This window comes from Pholcus phalangioides, unplaced genomic scaffold (assembly GCF_987345545.1).
Source record: "Pholcus phalangioides strain wild (caught in Gottingen) unplaced genomic scaffold, Ppha-v1.0 ptg000007l_1, whole genome shotgun sequence".
Taxonomy (NCBI): Eukaryota; Metazoa; Arthropoda; class Arachnida; order Araneae; family Pholcidae; genus Pholcus; species Pholcus phalangioides.
Window position 1 is genome coordinate 63,685,559 of NW_028301600.1, and position 23,989 is coordinate 63,709,547.

At 34.0% G+C, this 23,989-nt stretch overlaps 1 protein-coding gene across 5 annotated transcripts in view; it reads left to right on the forward strand.

The window, feature by feature from the left end:
• Positions 1 to 8,123: 8,123 nt before the first annotated feature.
• The window catches only part of LOC149085621 (SCY1-like protein 2), a 390,639-nt gene continuing 374,773 nt past the window's right edge, over positions 8,124 to 23,989 (forward strand). For all 5 annotated transcript variants that reach the window (XM_089233764.1, XM_089233763.1, XM_089233765.1 and 2 more), the window contains exon 1: positions 8,124 to 8,558. The gene's annotated coding sequence lies outside the window, so the exon portion shown is untranslated. The remainder of the gene's footprint in view (positions 8,559 to 23,989) is intronic.

Below are 23,989 nucleotides of genomic sequence, written 5' to 3' on the forward strand. Positions count from 1 at the left end.
CATTTATCTTTTTTTTTACAAATAAAATATATAATTGACAAATAGTTCTTCATAGATTCATTACTTTATTACGTACTTTGTACGTAAAATATGATTATTACGACGAAAAAGTATTTTTCTAGTAAAATTAAATTTAAGTAATTGAGTACATTAATATGTGTGTGTGTGTGTATTCAATTATTTTTAGTAATATTTTTTATATTTACAAAATTTAATACGCTTATTATATTGCAAAATGTATCAAGTTTAAAATGGGTTGATAAGATGATACGAACATCAAAAAACTTTTTGATTCAAGTTAAAAATGGAATATTATAGTAAAATAGTAAAAACTTCTCTCTCGACACATATTTTTAACCATCTCTAATAATGATCATTTAAAGATTTCCATTTTTTCCAATTTTCAAAAATGCAGCATATTATAAAGCTTAAACAGATTTGCACTATTAATTTCCCAATCCTAAGAATATCAATCATCGTACTTCCCTGATGATTGAAATTATAACGTAAAATTTCTTGAATCCAGCTTGTATTCAAAAAGTAGTAATTGTGAGTAACATTAAGATTAAAAGAATAAATAAAAATGAAAGATAAATTCATAGAATAATGTCTTTAATTTTATTTTTTCTTCAAATGATGAGACTGATAATGGTTATGAGATGGAAATAAAATAAAATATACTGAGTCTTTATTTTTCATGAGCTCATCAATAATTTAGAAATGGGGGAAAAATTGGTACGCATTTATTTTGTATTTGTACTGAACTACAATAAGAACAGACAGGAGTTCGGAAAAGAATTTCAATGAGTATGTTTAGTTACTGTATTTTATTTCTCATACAAAATTATGTCACTCGAATGCAAACACTCGTTTAAGTTTTAGATATAAATAAATGCCTGAAAGATTTTTATAAATATTTATTTCATGAATAAATATATTTTCATGAAAATCTTCATACAGGGTATGAAGTCATATCCTTACACACCATTTATTTTTAGAACCGTTGGTGATGGAAACATACTTTTAGTTAGAAAAAGTATCTAAATAACGTGCCCACTTTAGATATTTCATTAATTTTACTAATAGCCGTATATGTACTGAGAAATAAAATTAAATTTATATACGGTCTGCCTGTCGTCTAACTTTTCAATTAAAAAGTTCTTGCCCGGTCTCTCCTGAGTTCAACAGAATTTTTTGTTCCTTGTAAAAAAAAACTCCAATTCGAAGGTGCATATGAATCCTCGAATGGTTGATGGGACATATCCGTTGGAAAAATATAATATTTGTTTTTTTGGTGAAAACAGTTGTGCTATGCACTCTGTTAACCACCCTCTACCATGTTTGCTATTGCGATTCAACAGCACATTCTATGATACAAAATGCTTGTTTAAGTGTCTTATATCACCTCTTATAAAATTTGCCACATGAATTTAGCCAAAGCAAGTACTGAACCTTACTTTGTAACGTTTATATGCTGACTGTAGTCTGTGCCACTAGGTGAGTGAGTGTCACTCGACAAGCTCTACAATGGGTGTCACTCGATTATCATCATCATTGCGTCTGCTATAGGAGAAAATTTGTTTTCCGATTTCCAGGAATTTACACAGACAAGTTTTAAACGTGTTTATTAATTATTAGAAGAGTGCCTATTAATTTGAAACTAAGAACAATGTACTTCTACTGGTTGCATTTTATTATGCTGTGCTCATTTTTTGGCTGGCGATTATTTCTGGTTGGATAGCACAATATTTTTTTAGATGAAGGTGCGTCGGGAATACTATAAGTATAACCAGATTTGAGCTTTGAACCATCTACTGTACTACATAAAAACTGAAGAATGCCTCTTCAAGACGTTAAGTTGTCGGAAGTAAGAAGAGAGGAGAGGTCTATAAAAATAATGTGTGCGTGTCTATGGTTCTCTTCCTTGTGGGTCCACCTTGAGTATTCTAGAGGGAATATTGCATCTGTTACTTTCATCAATGGGCTATGACACCACCATTACCATCAAATATGAAAAAACAAATTATAACGTTATTTATTTACTTTTTTTATCGTTCATGAGCTCTTTTAATCTTTTTTTTAATCAATTTTAAGGTTTCTTCATTTTGAACCCCCTATTACATATTATACGACTGTTTTATTATCTAACTCTCCAAATATCATTTTTTAAGTACTACTTATCTCAGAGTTTTATATCTCAGACAAGATATTTATATTCAAATACCATACATTTCTCAATGTAGTGACAAGAATTCAAATTTCGTAAAAATACAGTTTCCAGATTTCTATCAACTTTTAAATTGGAATAATAAGGAAAAAAATAAATTAATTAAAATGTTGCTCCATAAATCCACTTTCTATATATTTACTTTTACTATGTGTTTATACGAAGTCAGGTACATAAGAATATTTCATGTAACAATAAAATTCTGATACATATATTATAACTGGATATATATATATATATATATGAAATACTTTATTCTTCACAAGCTGACAGTCCATAGGTATGCTTTAGGGTGAAAACTGTCACCTGGTTTATTCGCCATTCCAACCGAAACTATAGATACAGCCAGATTGATAGTTATTTATTTTGTCCACTCGTACTTGAACAGATAACCAGAATTCAACATTATAATCGATCAGTGACAAAGACGGTGATAACGAATTTCCTTCGCTTCCACACATGAGATTGAAGCATGGTGTTTGATGAGCTGACCTATTCTACCTCTGGGTTTCCTCGCGTGTATGTAGATGAGTTCCAAGACATAAATTTTGCAAAAGACCAGGTACATTTAAATATATGATTAACTTCTTTACACATTAACTTTACGACAGTATTCGAACATCTACGCTTTGGCGTTATTTTAGATCAAATATAAGCACCAAAAATATCTCGTCAACGTAGTTTTAGAGAAAAAACTTTTTCATTTTCTTCCGTTTTCACCTGGAATACCTGAAAACTATAAATATATTGAGAAAAAATGTACTTACTTTCTTTTTTTTAATCTCTTGATTCGAATAAAGTGCTTCTTCTTTTTTGTCCTCTTGTATAAGACAGCTTGGCGAGGAAAATCCCGTGAGACAAGTATGTCCCAAAGAAATTAAGGACAAAACAAGCTAGATGAAATCCTATTAGCTACAATGACGAGGCTATTGAACCACCATACGTAATTTGTTTTTGTATGGAAGCCTCTCGGGGTCTAGTAAATATGCTGGAAAAAGAAGAGGAAACATAGAGATAGATACCATTCCTTATTTTTCTCATTCTGTCTAACAAAGGTCAACAATGCGATGAATAGATTGAGCTTCAATAAATAAGATGAACTTTGAAACATAGAAACTGAAAGAATATTGATTTTCAATCATACAAGAAATTTTCATTTCGAAAATAAATAAATAACATCTATTGTTTTTTTTAATATTTTCCTTATGAATATTTTTTGCTTTATTTACATATTAAGACAGAGTATAAAAGCGAAAATTCACTGGAAGTCGAATAATGAATAGTTTAGTTGGAGAGAAATACTATTGAATGAGTAATCACTAATTGGAAATTAATTAATACGTTTCTGCTGGAACATTCGGTGATGAGTACTTATATTCGCGAAATTGTAATATGCTGTGTAATGTCAATTCGTAGTACACTCGCACTGTTCAAAGATACGTGTTTCTAGCTGCATGATCTAGAATGTATGCGACCGTTATTGACATACTACTTGTAAGGGTTCGGTAAAGTATTTGTAAGTGTAAATACATGTCTGGTGGGTAGAGTAGAAAGTAATTAAACTGTCTTAAACTGTCTATAATACCTCCCTTCGTTGCACCCAAATAAACTTACGCACCGGAGAATTGAATGACTTGATGCCTTGCCATATAAGTCTACAAATGGAATATCAGCAAGTTGAGAGTATGAAAATGTTTAGCGAAATGTTTTTATAATGTGATTAGGATGTGATATGACCAGTCTAGACAGAGCTTCTCCCACTGACATTCACCTTGTCAATTACTAAGTTACGAGACACTGAATGCGAGATTTCCACTCGGTATCGGTTTATTTATGTAGAAGTCACGAAATTCTTGATTATTTGAGCGTTTATTATGAAACGGTTTGTGACAGTTAGAGTCGAATATAGAAATCATGTAACATTGATTGATTGTGTTCGATGATATTGATTTTAGTGTTCGTACTTGGTCTTTTTATCATCTGTTTATTAGACGCTGATTTTTATCATACGAAGACTTAACCCTTTCATTATCTATGGTTTGAAAATATAAAATCACATCAACTGGACTAACGGAAACATCCCTTATCATTTTAGTTTCATTCAGAGTATACTAAGTAGACTTTAAACATATTTTATGCAAACATGTGCGTTACATCATTAGCTGTCTTTATTGTAGTAGCATGCTAAATCACAAACACGAATTCCAAAATGACTGATTAGTGAAAACATAAAGAAAAAGATTAATGAAAATGCAAGTAATTTCATTTGGAGTTTATATAAAAATATCAACATTCCATCTTTTCCATGTATTGGGTGATAGTTCACCCATTCAGCGAGAGTTCAATTCTAGAAGGAAGAGGAAAAAATTTGCGTTTTCGGAAACTTCCTTGACGTTATTTAAGCTTTTTCTGATTTCCAACTAGCTATAATCGAATCCTTTTTGTATCTTTCATATTAGTTCTTCGACATATTTTGACATTATCTTTCATTCACTTCAAAATCATTCGTTATAGGGAAATTAGGCAAATTCTCATTAAAGCCCTACTCGATACATTAGACTTTTACTGTAATAAACAGTTCATATTAGATACGGAATATATAATTTTCTTTTTAATTTATTGCTACTAGGAATCTAAAATTCTCAAGCTTATCATTGTACTCGTATACACTATGCCACTAACGCATAGTTCTACTTCTATTTGCTTAAAATTGTACCGTCAATATACAAAACTCTAAATAGAGAAGACATTTAAGCGAAATAAAAAAAAAGTATATAAGGAGATGGAACTATGAGGTAGTAAACAAACAAACAAAACCACACGCATACGAATAAACATATTGTTTATCTTTACCAAAAGATTGGAGGGAAAATGTTAACGAGTTCACACAGCCATGAAATTGAGCACCGACAATAATTGAGAATTTTGATTGTTCAGTCGGTCAGCTGAATCGATTTGAAAACATGAAATATAGTACTATGCGAAAACGTCCAAAAGAATCAACTTGCTGTGAGACCAAAAATCAATTTCTGGACTCAAGTTCTATTCATTCTGTAATATTGAAACGAAATGATCAAACAGACGTTTTACTGCAGAAAAAGTAGGGATTTCCTAAAATTTATAACTTGATAGAGCAAAAATGTGAAACTTGCTTATAACGAGAAACCCCTTATAACGATAATTTCCTCCGTGAATGCTGTCGTTATAATGGGCTTTTACTGTATATAGTTTTTATTTTATTTGTTGCTTAAAATATAAATTCATAAGCTTATCATTATACTCGTTTATATACACTAAAGTACAGTTATACTAAGACTTACGCTACCCCGAGTTGCGCGTTTTTGGAGATACGAAATTTTCGGTGAAAAATGCGCATTTCTGAAATTCAAGCATAATCTCCGGATTATTGCTGAGATAGTGGAGATCATTAAATGATGATTAAGTAAAGAATTGTCTTATTCGAGCAGAACATTATATGTAATGAAATTATACCTTCACATACTGTAGCCTCTCTATGTTTTAGAGGCTACAGTATGTGAAGGTGAAAACTTTGAATTTAGAAATGAAATCCCAAGGCGCTTGTTTGATATCGGCTATTTTTACAGAGAAGGTCACAATTTTATACCTGAAGTTCAACGCCAATTTAACAATAATTTGTCTAATGTATTGCTCTTTGATGAGACAATGCACCTCGTCTGAAACTTTAATTAAGTCGAACTCATGGCTGAAATTAGTTTTCTTTCTCCAAACACACCTTGACCCATTGTAAGAAATGGGTCAAGGTGTTATCCAAACATTCAAAGCTTCTAACACGACTTTCATTTGCACTGATTTTAGCGTGCAAGTAAAGATTTTAGTACAACGTTTTTACCGGAGCCCATAGAAGTGTACTATAGCATTATAGTCATGGTGAGAAAGAAAGACTTGTTTTCTTCAAAAATTTGGTCCCAATTAACTAATATTTGCATGTACAGTGATGTAACCTCGATGTAACGATAATCTGCGGACAAAGAAAAATATCATTGTAGAGGGATTATCGTTATATCCAGAGGCAATATACTATCATCACGCGCCACTGAATGAATGAATAAATGCCAGGACTCTGCCACCGGATTCATCCCGTTGCTGAGATCTCCCAGCTTCGCGGCAGAGTCTGGAACAAAGTGTGTGTCTCTAACAATCTGAGTGCGTATCTAGTTCTGTTTCTGATTTTTTTTTTTCAGTTCTGTCATCTATTGCATTTTTCAAGTTGTGAGTGAAGTGAAATGATTGAATATTTGTACCGATGTTGGCCTGTTGCTCTCCGTGGCGAGATTTTTAAACGGCGAGATCAGCTCGCATTCGCGCCTCGAAGGTGGGTACCACACAAAACCAACTTCAGCAGCCGACGACATCGGTCGGGTTCGAACCTGGGACCTCGCAATGTGAGTCTGTCACCATGAACATTCGACCATCACAGTAGATATCACGCAGTTATCAGTATCACAAGAAAATAAGCTTTTTAAATTTAATAGCCGGGAAAAATCGTAATTATTGATCAGTTGACTAATAACATTTAGTTAAAATGCATCCTTCTTTTACAGAGTTCACCGCATTGCACATTTGTGTTTTACAGAGAAATTGACAATATATACAACTCATTATTACTTTCGGTGGTTATGTGGTACAAAATACCGATGTTAGTAGACGCTCTCAGAAGAACGAAAACAATTGACGAAGTTAAAATCATTGGACAATTCCAAAAATGACTTGAAAAAATATCGTTGTAGAGGGATTCATCGTTATATCCAGTATCGTTGTAGTCAGAGCCGCAACTAGGGGGAAACAGGCAGGTCTGGTGCCCTGTGCGAAAAACCAGAGGGGCGCAAATCTCACCCTTTAACCATACACGCTCAAGCTAAGGTCCGTCGGCCAAATATGGCCTTCGGAGTGGTCTGATGTTGTCCGCGAGCTCAAACATAATTTTGTAAAAACGAACTAAGCGGCAAATTTATAGATCATTCAAGTCACCCATGATGCAGTTCCGCATCACTTTAGTGGCCTGCAACGCATTCTCAGATCACTTAAGTGAGCCGCAGTATTCACAGATCAATTGAGTGATTCGCGGCACAGTTCCAGAGAACTTAAACGGTCCGCGACACCAATTTTCAGATTACTCAAGTGATCCACGGGACAGTTTCAGATCACTTAACGGGGCCTGTGGCGCATTGCCAGATCACTTAACGGGGCCTGTGGCGCATTGCCAGATCACTTGAATGGCTTATGGCTTATTTCCAGATCACTTAAGTGCCTTGCGACATATGTACAGATCACTTAAGTTGCCTGCGGCACGTTTTTGAACCAATGAAGTGGCCCGCGGCACGTTTTCAAACTAATGAAGTGGATTCCACTCTCCAAAAGGTTTAGCACGCTTGCTTTAATCTCTCCTATAATATTACGGGGGGGGGGGGCGAAAATTCGTACTTGGTCCCATCTATCGCTAACTTCAGGGTACAGTATTATTGTACCAACGCGTAGTTTTACTTTTATTTGCTTCGAATTGTACCGTCAATATACGGAGTTCTAAATAAAAAGAAAGCATGATCGAGCGAAATGAAAAGTAAATAAAGAGATGCAACTATGTAGTAGTAAACAAACAAACCAACAAAACGACACTCTTACGAATAAACAAGTTCTTTGTCTTTACCGAAAGATTCGATGTTATCTCTTTGGGATGAATTGGAAATAAAAGAAATTTCTATTTTGTTGTTTTTTGTGTGTGTGTGAGAGAGAGTGTGTTTTGATTTGTTTCTTTTTGCTAGCAAAAAAGATGTTTCATTGACGCGCCGTCGAGGCACCAGAGGGCGCACTAGTCGTCTCTCTGGTTTGTACAGAATAAATGTGTGGGTCCGGCAAAGAGGAAAACCGTCGTCATTGCTCCACAGGTCCTCCCTCGCTGAGAGAGTTCGATTCCACTTTCGATTCACCGGTCGAGTCTGTCTCTGCGGGTCCTTTGTGAAGAATCCTTACAGACATTCAAAACGAAATAAAGCGCAACAAAAGAAAAGATAATATAACAAGATTTGATTTTCCCTCCACGGCAAGTTTCTGTTTCCACGTTTTACTTTAACTCTTTATAAAGGCAAAGAGGGGGAAAATAAATAAATAATTTATTTTTTCGCCCTCGTTTGATGAGAGAACACAGAGCTCAAGGCATATTATAAACTTTTGCTCGATTTTTCTGTATTGTGTTGGCCCTCCCCTCATCTCATCGTGTGTTATTTTATAGAAAGAAATTTTCCCGCCAATTTCTGCACCCTGCGTCATTTTGTGGCCGACAAAGAGCAACAAGGTGAGTACTTGTTGATTGTTATCGCCTTTTTTTTCATTTGCGGAGAAAAAAGAACATCTTAGATATACACATATATATATTTTTTTCCTTTCTTTCCTGAAAAAAATAGAACATCTATATTCAAGGATGGAGATCTTGTAGTTTCGCATTTAGAAGCATTTTTTTCTCCTAACAGTATCCAGTGCATAATTTTCAATCTTACCTGTTTTGCAATTACATTTCAATGATATTTTGATATTTTTCACTTCAAAAAAAAAAAATTTCCGATCATTGTTACTTTGTTTTTTCATTTTTACTTTGTTTCTCATTATTGTAAAGTTTCGTTTTTTTAAAAGCTTTTTCTCTCTTTGTGTACGAAATCTTTTATATACTCTTTTATATAATCTTTATATACAACGTTTTCAAAAAATTCAAGTTGATACTCATAGTTGGTATCATTGGTATCTCATTGGCACTCAGAGTAAAATATCATCGCACTCATCATTGGCACTCACTGTATGAAAAAATTCACAGCCTTCACGAATAATACGTGTTTAATGTGTTTTACAGGAAAAATATTTGAAGGAATTTTTTTTAAGATACAGTACTCTTGCGTATATGAGATGCATTTTTATAAATACTCTTCCTTACAGTTACAGCGGTGTAGAATAAGAAAAAACTCATGAATTAAAGCTGCGTAATCATTTTATTAAAAATGAGTTACACTAGTGTCTTCACAAATAATTGTTTAATTTTTTAAATCACGAAGAGAAAAATGATTTTTCCTATCAAAACTATACATTCATTACATACTCACAATAGGTTATGCCTTAATGGCTTATACTTTTTCGGAAAAAATTAATGAATTATGAAATTTTCTTATAAAACGAAACTAAAAATTATATGGAGATAATTTTATACCCTACAATATTAATAAGCGTTTTTTTTGCTTCACCTGATTAAATTGCAACTTTTCTCTTTATATTCTTGTACTTTTAGTTTTGTTTTTAAGCCTAAGTCAATTGATTCCTTACAGTGTGCATTCTAATTGCTGATAGATTTGTAAAGATGGGAGTGGAAGGTTGAATTAAGTAATTTAGAGACGAGAGCGTTGATGGGAATCGATTTCAAGGGAATTCATCAAAATAAACGTTTTCTCAGATCACTACTAAACTAGAGTCGTGGAACAAAAGGGCTTTAGAATCACTAATTGGCTGTTCGGCTAAGATGGAATAAGAATTAGCTTTGAGGAATTCATGATCTTTTATTGGGAGGCTTGTCTTTTTAATGCGTCTAACACCTGTATGCTACTTTAAAGTTACGATAACCGTCGTTGTAAGCGTTAAGAAATGACGTTTTTTCGTGAATGGTAAAAATTGAAGGAATGAATATACCGATCAACGTTAAGGAAATAATCGAATCTGAGATACGAGCCGCATGAACACTGTTTAAGTTCACGAAAGGTGTTTTTCCCTCATTTCTGAGCTGATCCTGCATGATATTTATTGATTTTGATAAAGGATTCCCCCACTCTTTTGCATTATAAAAAAGCGATTTCTTGCTGGAAAGGTAACGGATAAGAGTAGAATTCAGTAAGGTTGAATTAACTTCTATTTTCATAAATCAAAGTAAATTTTAGTTGATAAGTAACACCAAATTTTCTGCGAAAACTTGGTGTTTGCAACGTGACTTGTTCAAAAAAGCAAAATATTTAAGTGTAGCCGGGTAATGAAAATTTCCCGCTCGTAGCAGTCAGTCAGCTTTAGTTTAGTGGCATTCTGTTGGTGGGTAATCAAGCAAGAGAATATATTTGTTTTTCAAGAACAGGAAGCCACAAATGAGTTTACAATCAAAGGCAAATATTTGAGTGATTAGAGTAAGTGTCGTTAAAGATTCGAGACGTGCGAAGCTTTAAGTTACATTAAATCAAAAGCACGATGATGGTGGTAGTGATAAAGTACTGCAAGAATACAACTTGTCTTCTGCCAAGGTTTCCAAACGGGTAAACAAAAATAACTCAAGACCGTTCTGTCGGATTCTTTTTAACAATGTAATAAGTCTTGCAAGCGTCTTAATATAATAAGAAGTTTTCAGAATTTTATTTATTTTTTAACGAGAACTTCTGTTTGGACGTGATGGGAAATCTAATTTCATCTACATTCATTCAGAATTCAAAGGATCAACAGGATCAGAATTCAAAGTATGAGTAGAAGAGGATCAGCAAAACACTTTTTCAAAGAACAATAAACAATTGTTTCTTACATATGAAACAATCGTTTCTTACATATGAAACAATTGTTTCTTACATATAAAAATAATTGTTTCTTATATATGAAACAAAATTTCGTACGGCAAGCATGCGATCAATGGTATCAATGATTCATATATAGAATACGGCAAGATCACATAAATTATGAGATTTAAATATAGTAGAGAATGTTTCTGAAAAAAAACCCAGTAAATTTTATTATTCACATCACATAGGTTCTAGTGAACGGAAAGATATGAAATATTTTAAAGGTATACCAAATTTTTAAATGGTGAAGGGAAACATGCTTTATATGATGAAGAGCGTTAGTGCTTCACGATGTGATAGATTTAATGGATATTTTGCATGAGTCAGGCATACGAAGCAGTATTATCTCCAGAATTTTTTCGCAGCTGGTAGGAAAACACCAGGGTGAGAGCTTTGTGTACAGACATAGTGAAACTGCAACGACATTGCAATTCACAAATTTAAAGGATGCTGAACAAAAATTATCGGGTGGTCCATTCTGTGAAATCACTCTACATAAAATATAGGGGCGTACTTCTCACCTACATATATTGATGAAATGCTTGTTTTAAAGTTTATATTCGGGAAAATAAATATTTTCCGGGATTTTGGTTATACATTTCGATTGAACAAATCCCTTGTTATTTTCTTAAGTTTTGCAATCTATGAATGTAGATTCATACACACGTACATTCACCTACATAACATATGCAGTTCCATGAATGGTTCCTCCAATGTCGTGGGAGCATTTTTCACTGGAATATTATATTCTACTAAATTGAGAACTTTTTGTTTTGTTAATCCACGGCCTGGTTCCATATCATTTCGACAAACATCAAATGGCATTTTAGTAATCTTAAAATAATTGATGTTCGAAACAATAGTTGACACGTTGAAGTTTATTAAAATGTAATTCGTAAAGCAATATGTCAGGGGTCTTCAACCCATGCTGGATGTGGCCCTCCGAGCTTCTTGCCGTGACCACTGATCAGTTTGAGAAAATAGCCTTAACATGAAACGATTAAAGTACAAAAAAATCTTTAAAAGGCGCTGGCCACTGAAATCTGTACTGCTGTATTTAGAAATATGAGATACTTTACATATTCATTAGTAATACTGTGCATTTGGTACATTGAAAGGGCCGTCGAAACAGATTAAATACAAAGGCCACAACCGACAAAATGCCCACCGAATTGCTGAAAAAAGATACCCATAAAAATGTGGATATTGAATACATATCTAAACTATATCAAAAATACAGCAACTCAATAAGAGCAATAAAAACCAATAATTTGAATAAAATATAAATATACTGCACATGAAAAATTATGATTGTCTCATCTAAGTATGGATAGCTTCGCGATTTACCCCAATATGTTTATCGTATTTATTTTTAGACGTGTCACGACCCCCGGAGGTAAGCTATTCCATTTATTCACAACCCTATTAGAGAAAAACTCCCTGCGACACCACAACCTAGAATTATCCTTTACCAATCGATACTGGTCTCCCGTTGTCGAAATAGTTGATTGGCAATGTATTAATAACTCATGGTCGATTTTATCCATCCCGTTGAAAACTTTAAACACTTCAATCACATCCCCGCGACACCTGCATTCCTCCAATGTAAATAATGTAACATCTGTGCTCTTGCAGTGTAAACATTTTCAAAAAATCAAGTCTCTCTTCGCAGCTTAAGCTTCGTGTACTATCAAGAGCACGTGGAGGTAAGCTATCCAATTGCTTGTCACCGTGAAGAGAACTTTTTGCGATTGAAACAGAGCATTCTATTCGATTTTCAGAAAATTTGAGCCGCTCGTCAATGAGAATTCCCAGATCGATGATCCTAGTTGCATCCGGAATAATAATATCATTGAATTCGTAAGCGAAACGGGGGTTGTTCGAACCGAAATGAGCGACCATTGCACTTGTCAACGCTCAAAGACATGCACCATTCATTTGCCCACGATGTAGTCCTGTTTAGGTTGGTCTGGAGTAAATCCCTATGGCTTTGATTTCTGACTACTCATATTCGCTTCACATCATTTGCGAATTTGCTAACAATCCCATCGATACCCTGATCGGTTTATCGATAAAAATTGAAAAGAGTATGGGGCAAGGGCACTTCCTTGAAAGCCTCCACTTTTGACACCTGTCCAATCAGAAAATTCCGTTCACTGTAACCCGTTGTGACCTATCTCTTAACCACGATTCCATCCCATTCAGCAAGTTGTTTCCAATCCCAATCTCGTGTATACGCTCCAAGAGTTTACCATGTTGAACCTCATCGAATGCCTTCTGGAAATCAACATAAACAACATCGATATTTTTGCCCTTACTTAACGCCTTAGTCACGTGATCATAAACGCAGAGGAGTTTGGTTACACGTGATTTCCCCTTTCTGAACCCATGCTGATTATCCGACAACACATTATTCTCGTCTACCCACTTCATCAGTTGCCTTTTGATAATAATTTCCGAAATTTTTGAGTGGGAGCTTGTCAAACTCACTGGATGATATAATTGGACACGGCTTCTCTACTATACTTTTTAAATATCGGAACTACTTTAGCAACTTCCAATCCCTTGGGACGATACACTCAGTGTCACTGCTCCTGGACATCTGTGCGACTGCTCTAACAATTCATTGGCACATTCCTTGAGGATCTTAGGATAGATATCATCTGGTCCTGGTACTTTGCTTGTATATACATTTTGTAGAAGTTTTAGGACTTCCACATCTTCCACTTGGATTTCGTTGAGGACTTTCTCATTCCATGCAACACCGGTAAGTTGTATGCCACCTTCGCTAGTAAAGACTGACACGAAAAAGTAATTGAAAGCACTACACATATCTACATTGCTCTCTATTCTACACACTTCTATCGAGAACGCTCCTAACGAAAACACTCCTACTTTTTGTTTTCAAGCTCAATCCATGTATTTCCAATATCACTTCTCTGTACGTTACACTTTCTAGCCTTCAAACATGATTTCACGTAAATGAAGACTGCACCCCCCTTTCCTATCAGATCTATTTTTTTAAAAAAGTATCGTATCCTGAGTTGTGTAAGAAATAGTCCACCCCATCGTTTGCCCAAGATTCTGTAACGGCTACAATGTTTTATCCCTCCACAGCTATCATAGTTTCTAAAAAATCTTTCTTATTACCCAAGCTCCTGGCATTTATTAGCACACATTTTATTTTGACCTGTGATTTAGTGTCAGTCGAGAAGGATATCCAAGTCAGAGGTGGGTAATTCCTTGTCTAAACTGTTATTATTTTTATTAACTAACCCATATTTCCGTCTACGTGGTGTGGGAGTAAAAACCTGACCTAAGCCTACCGTGAACCTCCCAGGCCCCCATTTAAGTGAACCCCATCCCAACGAAGCTACCTATCGGAGAGTGCGGAAAGCTCCAAGAACGTGACCCCAAGTGAGGAGCAAACGTCCTTCAGGCCTAAGTTTAATTGGTGGATATCCTACTCCTACATCCCCTGCTACCCCTTGGCAGTACTGGAATCACTGCTACAATCACTGGTACATCTGATGCCCCCTGAGGCGCGGTAGCCCGGTCGGTAAGATGCTTGCCTAAAGTACCAAAGGATGTATAGAGGTGTCGCGAGTTCGATACCCGGTTCGTCATTGTCAGAAAACTTTCCTGACACAGGGGTACAACAAAAAACGGCGACTTGACCGCAGCAAAAAGTTGCTACCGCAGGGAGTCCCCCATCGAGGGGTTAGCGCACCAACCTCTCGATGAGTATAAAAAACAAGCCTGCCGTTCGGAATCGGCAATAAATTGTAGGTCCCGGTCTAATTAGCCCTCGTGTGCAGAAAATGATCGTGGTGCGATAAAAATGATCAAATGATCTGACGCCCCCTTTCTGGGTGGATAATAGTAAGATCCGGTACTCTGACGGAAACTCACTAATATTCGCTCCTACCTGATTCGTTCCCTCCCACAGAATTACCCACCCAGAGAACTTTGGACGATGAGAAACGTCTCAAACTTTGCTAATTTTCCACCAGGAAGATTAGCATAACAGCGGTCGAAACCCCGATAATCCCTACTTACCCTGTTTCCCATTTCCCATAGAATCGCCGATAATTACACCCCTATCCCCGTCCCCTTCTACCTGATCCTCAACTATCCATTCCCCTCTAAACTGTCGTTGTCCGTGAAGACTACTTCTTCGACAACAGGTGGCTCCGTTATACCAGGGCCCTCCAAAACCCTAACTCTTTCCCATAACGATTCGACCACGAGTTGCAATCTTGCCCTATCCAAAAAACCTTTACGCTTCCAATTATCTGCTATTATCTCCCATATAGTTAAGGGAAACCTATCGTAAATCCCTAAAAAGTATTAAAATCAAAATACAATTTATACTTATTAGTAGTAGCTATCTTATTTCCTAATTCCGATTCCGCATTCGGGGGACCCAGCTAAAATATTTTTCAAGACCTATGATTTCTCATATACACTAAATGGAGAGGCAAAATACGGCATCAAAAAGGTATACATATTTACAGAATTTACAAAAATGTTAAAAAATACCTTAGTAGAAGAAATATTTTTAGAATTATTGAAAAAAATAATTTTATAATTGATGAAAATTTATAAGAAATGAAAAAATAGTTACATAATTACTGAACTATGAACTACTTAAAAACGATTGCAGAATTACTGAAAGAAATAATTTAGAGTTATTGAAAGAAATTTCAGAATTTTTAAAAGAAATTATTAATAAAATAAACTCGGAATCACAGGGTGAGAAAAATTATTTAATTATTGGTGGAACCCTGTTCAATAACAGGGAATATATTACGGTATTACTTAGTGGCCCTCCATTCTTTTCTGTATAAAATCGTGGAGGAAGTAAGAAAAATAGAGGGCTTTCAAGCTGTTAATTTTGTCTGATTCCAAAACTCTTCCCCAAGTTCTAGTTTTGTCGAACGTTATGGAACAGTGTTTCTCAATCTTGCTGAAAACAAGGATCAGTATCAGTCTGAAACAATTTGATGTACCAATTTTGTCTTTTATTATATGTAGAACATTCCTGTAATTATCGTTTCGATTTTTTTTATACATTTGTTTCGTCTTTTCATTTATTTGAATTTGCAATATTTACTGAAGGCGTGAATACGCAGAGCGTTTTTATAATATAAATTATTTTGTGACAATTATGGCAAAAATTATAAATCTTCATCTCACATATTTGTCAGGTTTAATGTTTTGTCTTTTATTATTTTAATTACGATTGTTGATTGTCCCTACTTCTGACAATGTTTTTGTTCACAATTGGCGATGTCCGCATTTTAAGGATTATAATTTAACATCTCAATTTACCAAATTTTGTTTTTCTCAATGAAATATGATCATCAGATCATTTGAATACATTCATCGTGAAACACAAGTTTGTTTACTGCCATTTGTAGCAGCCCTTTATTTTCACACCGTTTAGCCATGCAATATATATACAACCCCTTTCTTTGTACACACAACATACCAAAATTTTTAATAATTATTTTGTTTTATTTATATTTTGTAGTAAGGTGATTTAATTTTTTCAACCAAATTACAATTTTTGACAATTTAGTGATATATCCCGTATTTAGGATAGCAATTTCACATTCTCCTCGATGATATATGCTGAACCTAAGTATGAGGTTACAATTTTATTTGAACCCCATATGGATATTACTAATATCAAATACAATGGATGAATAACTTAATCAAGTCTGTCTGCGGACCACCACCTCTAGTCCGCGGACCATAGGTTGAGAAACACTGTTACAGAAGATAAACTAATTTATACAATACCAACTCCGAATGCTCAAAACTCGAGCAACATCAGTGTGACATGACCGTGATGGTTTGGTCGATGGTGTAGTGATAATAAATGAAGTAGTGTGTTTCTCTACGATGAACATCTATAGATTTGTGTGTTGTCGGATTATGAACGGAGAACGACGCGTTCGGTGGAAGCGGAATTCAATTGTATTAATCGGAGCACTCACACATGTAGGAAGTGAACTGAATCCACGATAAACAAAGCGAATAGACTGTCACGCATGTATATATTATACACCCGTGTTCATACAACCACTTAAATAAATATGGCATGCGATATATATGCAACCCTTTCTTTGTGTACACAACATACCAAAATGTTTAAATCTTTTGTTTTATTTATATTTTGCAGCAAGGTTATTTAATTTTTTTCCACCAATTTTACCGAAAGATGCCCAGTAAGAGATAGATAGTATAGTCATTTAATTTTTCTACAGATCGAAAGATGATGTTTTTAATGTAATGTGTTTCACAAACATGATTAATGAATAATGAATGATTATGAATTCTAAATGAAAATTAAAAGAACATTACTGAATTCTTTCAAACCGTTTCGTTACTGAATTCTTTTAAATCGTTTCGTTACTGAATTCTTTTAAACCATTCCGTTACTGAATTCTTTTTTAAATCATCTCATTACTAAATTCTTTTAAATCATTTCATTACTGAATTCTTTTAAATCATTTCATTACTGAATTTTTTTAAAGCAATTCATGACTGAGTTCTAATTTTATATCTAAGAGAATATTTTGCTTCACGACTTTCAAAACTCAGGTAGCTTATTCTTTACTGCTACGGTAAGCTAGAAAAAGTACAATTAATGTCGCAGAGGTTACGTTCTCGGTGTCACCGCGAAAATCCGCTTATAAACCATACCTTATATTTATATATTTTAGGCTTACATGCAAGGGTTTGAGGTTAGATGAGGCCCTGGGCTATTGAAGGTGATGGGGGCCGGCCCGTTATATGTCCAACTCATGCTGTCCTTTTTCAAATTTTGGCTATTTTTTGTGTTGAATATATGATATATGGTAATTTATGGACCTAATACGTATTTGAAGCATATTAAACGTTTGTAATGTGAGGTAACAAAATTCTTTAAACTTCCTTCTTCAATGTTTTAAACTTTTATCTCTGAGCAATTTTCCAAAAAAAATAACAGTTTGAGATTTTTGAGGCCCTCTGCAGACCTCGGGGCCCTAGGCTGGACCTTGTCCAGCCTATTGAAAAATCCAGTACTGCCATACATATCACCTTTAATTAGGCACACTTAGAAAAGTAGGATGGCTCAGGTTCGGCAAAAAGGTAGAAATAATGGTCAAATAGGAGGCAACGACTCTCGAACATGTTATTTGAAAATTCATTATTATTTCTGCTTGCCGTTTTTACTTCCTTTCTTAAAAAAATGTTAGTGTAGGTTCACTACGTTTCTCTACCAAATATTTTACAAGTAGGGAACATATCATCGAAGGGTTCATGTCATAAAAACCCCATTGCAAATATGAACTTACTTTTGGAACCCTTCTGGTATATGGTTCGGAGTAAAATGTCTTCCACTTCTGGTATTGACTCAGCTTCAGAAACAGTCAAGTTGATGTGCTCGCTTTTGTCAATGCATCGAAGCTTTTTACGGTATTAAAAATGACTGTATACGTTATCATACATGCAGGCATTTGCACACAACCAGTTATTTTTTGCCCCGAATCCAGAAGATCGCTTTTCTTCATATTAATGAATGTTCTCATGGAGGCTTTTTCTTTCCAAACAATATAACTGTTTCGGTATGTTGCCTTGATATCTTGAGAAATTCATCAGCTGCTTCCCGGTCGGCTTGATCTTCATTAATTTTTGCATTACGTGAGCCATAAGCCGAATCACCTTCAGAAATTCTGAAACCATTCTTTGCTAGCATGAACGAATTATGCAGAATCGAACGCTTCACCAGCCATTGCCATTACAGAGAATCACATATATATATATATATATATATATATATATGTATATATATACGGGGTGATTATAAAAAAAACTATCCCGACATATGGGCCCCTAACTATCCTACCATTCACAGAAACTGAATGAAATTTTGGCATAAGGTATTTTGAGGTATGCGCTCAAGAATGATATGGAAAACAACAGTGTCACTCTAGCAGTTGCGGTTACAGTGAGAAAATGTCGAAAATATCAAATGGCAACACCAAGTTTTTTGTATTGGAATGCGATCTCCATACTGAAAAACACTAAACAGCGTTGGAATGGCACCTGTAGCACGAAAATCCCCGGAGCTAGGCAAGGAAAAAGTAAAGAGGACTTTGCCGTGCACCAGAGCATTAATGTTCGTTTCATTCGTCACACCGTTTCTTCGGCTGAGATCCCAGCCTGATTAGTCCTCCACAAGGTCATGTGGAAAATTTGTGAAACACAATAAAATGCTTTATTTTATGCTGCTTCTCTGTCCTTATTGGTTGTCCTCACTTTTAGCCTATCTACCGCCGGTGATTTTCATGCTACAGTTGCCGTTCGAACGCTATTTAGGGTTTTTCACAATGGAGATCACATTCCAATACAAAAAAACTTGGTGTTGCCATTTGATATTTTCGAAATTTTCTCACTGTAACCGTAACTGTTAGAGTGACACTGTTGTTTTCCATATCATTCTTGAGCGCATACATCAAAATACCTTATGCCAAAATTTCATTCAGTTTCTGTGAATGGTATGATAGTTAGGGGCCCATATGTCGGGATAGTTTTTTTATAATCACCCCGTATATATATATATATATATATATTGCTTTTTTTTACCATATTTAAATGAACGATTATGAATGCTTGTAGCAAGTTCTACATACACTCACACATAAGTTTTTTTTGGTAAACCATCCTGTAGCTGATAACAGAAAACTGGCAATATTTTTGGGAGGAGAATAATAATGAAGATTTATGTGAAAAAAAAATGAAATTACGAAGTTTGGGAATTTCAAATGCAGGAATATCACGGATCAACCGTACAGCTATAAAGTTCATAATTTTATACAGAATACGGTCGAAAATAGGGTCTCAATATTTCAGAAGGTTAGATAACTACACTAATAGGAGGGATATATGATCAGAAAACTAACAGTTAATTGGAAATCCGAAATGGATAGAGTGATCTTGCAATCGGGTCCAATTCCGTTGTATCGCAGAGTTGTTCCGGCCCACCCGTACCCTCGACGGGTGGTTGGGCGTCGGTCCAATGATCTAACTGATATGCATTGCCTATTCAACTATATATTGCCGTGAATGAGATTTCATTCGCGTTCAATGGGAATTCTTCTAGAAAAAAAGTTATTTTAATGCATTCGTATTTATTTAAAAAGTAATATTATTTTTTAACCCTGTAAGTGGCAAGCATTGAGATATCCAGAGGAGAAAAATTTTGAGGGGTTATCTGAAGAAAATGAGAGGTATCCTGAATACTATTATATGACAAAAAAAATAATTGTCAATATTTAAAAAAAATATGGGATGTTGCACTTTTGGGAACAGCACACTATTTATATGAAAAATATAGATTTGAATACTTGAATAGTATAAAAATGTCATATATTGTTTGCCAATATACTTTTCCATCATTGTTGAAGAATGCACAGCAATATGTCTCCTCCATTCATGGTATTTCCCCCGAAATGCAGGGATTAAAAATCGTTCTTTCTTGGCTTGTCCAGAAATAGGAGACGTGTACATTTGAGCCATTCTGCTGATAATAATAGAAACTTCATGAACAGTTCACTAGTAAAATTCGAAACTTTAGGAGTTTCTTAGAAACATCAATGCCTAAACAAGCTCTAAATATACAATGCTTTTACTATATTTGAAAAATTTAAGAAACTCATGTGCTTTTGAGAGCAACACGGTCAAATAAAGGGTTAAATAATGAGGAAATGTACTTTTTTAATGCTTGATTTTACTGATCGTTAAATTTTTTTTTTGATTATGGGCATGCATATTTTGACCATGAAACGAATTTGAGAAATTTATAAATTGAAACATAGATATAACGATACTTTGCAGACCAAGAAAAAATGTAGAGGGATTATATCTAGAGGTAGCATATTATATCATTAGACGCCACCAAATCTATACTGCTGTTGGCATCTCTTCTGAATTGGCGTTTTCAGTAAAACGATAAAAATTCATTTATAAGTATTTGTTCTGAACGGAAAATTCTAATTTATTAGTTGAAGAATAACATTCAGTTAGTTGTTTCACCGTGTAAATAGCTTCTTGTACAGCACTGTTGTGTACTATACAGAAAAAGGCTTCGCGGCAACTTCATTAACACTTTCAGAGGGTAGATAATGCAAAATACCGATGTTATTAAACACCTTCAAAAGAACTAACACCAGCAGGACCTTTGAAAATATATTGAAGGTAATTTTGAATGAAATAAAAAAGGATGTTGTAGCGGTTTAGAAATATCCTAAAAAATATCGTTATACAGGGATTTATTGTAGTAAAGAATATTTATATCGAGAGGAGTTATATGGGGAAAAAAATATTGTTGCAGAGGGATTTATTGTTACATTAAATATCGTTGTAGCGGGTTTCACTTGATTCCAAGATACTTTGTAATGATGTATGCCGCAGGTTTTCAACAAGTTTTTTGTACAGAGATTTATTTGTAAAAAATAAGCAAAAGCTGGTACAATTCTAAAGCCTAAAATTATTTATCATTTTGAGTTGTGTAAGCATCAAAAATTCGTTCCTCTATCCGTTATTCATTATAAATAATGCAAAAAATAGTCTGAATTATGAAAATATTGTGTATAAACGAGAAAACAGATATCATATCAAAAAAAGAAAAATTCTATTGTATAAACAAAATGTATATACCTATTTCAGGATATTTCAAAATATTTTTGCCGCATTTATACAACTTCGTGGATATTTTTTTTCCATCTCGCGTATAAGATATACGTTTTCAAGTGCGCGTCCAACCGCGAAGACTGAAAATACGAACTTGAAAATACATGCCACCAGCACCGAAGGAAAAATTCCGTCAAAAAGAATACTTCTTTTAAGATATCCTTATGTCAAAAAGGACGGCAAATGCAGAATTTTCGAAGACCAAGAGGAGCAATTTCAATTTCATCGTTTTTTCCTTCTATTTCCAAGCGATATTATACTTTTTTTTACCCGAACGAATTTAAAAATCCATTAGTTTTCTTCCTTTAAAATATTTCGATACCCAAGGAAATTATTCGTTATAAATTGTTCATTTTAAATTTGCTAGTTAGAAGTTGGAACTGTGAATTTATCTGTCTGAGGCTTTTCTTGTTCGTATTTTCCACAACTTTATATCGGAGATGAGTTAAATAGCCAGAAAGAAAATAAATCTACTCATAGGATGTGATGTAATATATGTATTGGAAAACCAACTGCGTCTTTCCCCCGAATAATCTAATAGAAAATGATTTTACTCTGGAGTTTTTTTGCAATAATTAGTATTTATTTCGTATTTATTGTTATATTTTTATATGAAATGTAGATACTGAAATTCATTTGTAATATTTTATGTTGTTAATATTTTATTGTTCAGTACCGTCTGAAAAATTATAATTCTGCTCACTTGGCCTTTTTTAAGCTTTTTTACTAAAAACGCAAATGAAAAATCAGCAACTTAATTAATTATAATTGATGTTCATTAAGACGAATTTTATGAACTTTGCGCTGTTATTAAAAATTATTTTTAAATTAACAACATTTGTATTCAATTTAATTTCATTCTATTTTTTGCACGTGAAAAAGTTATATACAATAATAAATCCAATTAACTAAATAAAAATTTGATAAATAAAACGAGTATTATAATTAATTAGGATGGCAATTATTTTCTATGATTTTCCACTTTAATTTTATTTTCCGAATTTTACCAAATTATGTTGTCTTCGAGAACTATTTTTTTGCTGCCTGCATCTTAAGATGTGATTAAAATGGTATTTAATATGTAAGAAGATTCGTATGTAAGTACTGTCCCGAGATACCATCAATTCATTTAATATTTTTCTTTTCTATTAATTAATGATTAAAATCCTTTTCACTTAAGAACAATATATTTTGAGTTGATGAATCTGTGAAACTATTTGGAAATCATAAAATATTAGTGATCATCAAGAATACGGAAATGAAATTTCTTAGAATGAAGATAATTTTTTTTAGTTATACAAGTATATATATATTGAATAAAGCTGGGGACATTGAAGATAATCTCTTAGCATTTGACAAAGCTTGTTCCTATTTATTGTTTCTTCATTCGGTACCGTTAACTTTTTTAAGTTTTCCTTATAATAAATTTTATAAAAAAAAGCAAATTTTGCAAGTTAAATAATCGTTCTCTCAAATAACACTGATCATTATTCATTTTGAAACCATTTTCGACATGTTGATAGAAGAGATTCTCTTAATTCAATTATTTCGTTAACCTTTTCTATGCATAAATTCTTTCATTGCAGTATGTCTTTTATATTTATGTAAAAAACATTGATTATTCACAAAATACAGTATCTTCAGTCTATTCGCACTAATGTCAACTTAGGTAGGTTGAATAACACTCTTAAGAACTAGCTTGCGCATAAGAATACCTAATAAAACGTTGGAATGTTGACTAAATTCATTTTACTTTGTCATTTCGTAGCATGATTCAATCATTCTGAATCGATGATTTGGCTATTGGAACGACCTTATATTTTTTCCAGCTTAATATGCATGGTTATATTCACTTATATGTATTCTGAGATACCAAATAATCATACAGAGGTATTCGACAGTGGGTTTTGGTTAATTTTTAGCTTGAATAAGATCACGCATTTGCATTGAGACTCAGTTAATAGAATAGAATCTGCTACGGGAATTCAGAATATTGCACAGTTTTTCAGTCATGCAGCTTTATTTTGCTTTTAATATTGATTTCATTTGCACCACTGGAATAAACCATATAATGAAAGCACAATTCACGATCTTAAAGCTCTGTTACATCTAAAGCCACTGTTGGTTTCACGTTGAAGTTGGATGTGCTACGCTTTTCCTGAATTTTAATTAAGTGTTTTAATTTTAAGTGTACAAGTATAATAATGAGCACATGAGCTCTAAGGAAAGATGATTTGTTGTCTTTGTAGTCTAATGTGCTCACCCGGCAAGTGAGAGGACGTTGGTTTCATTCCCCCAAGTCCAGTTGAATTTTTCTTCCCCTGATTTATCTTCGCATCAGCCAGCTGTCAAAACCTTCGTAGCGATAGCGGAGAGTGACATCACCTTCGAATAAGTCGCCATCTGCTGG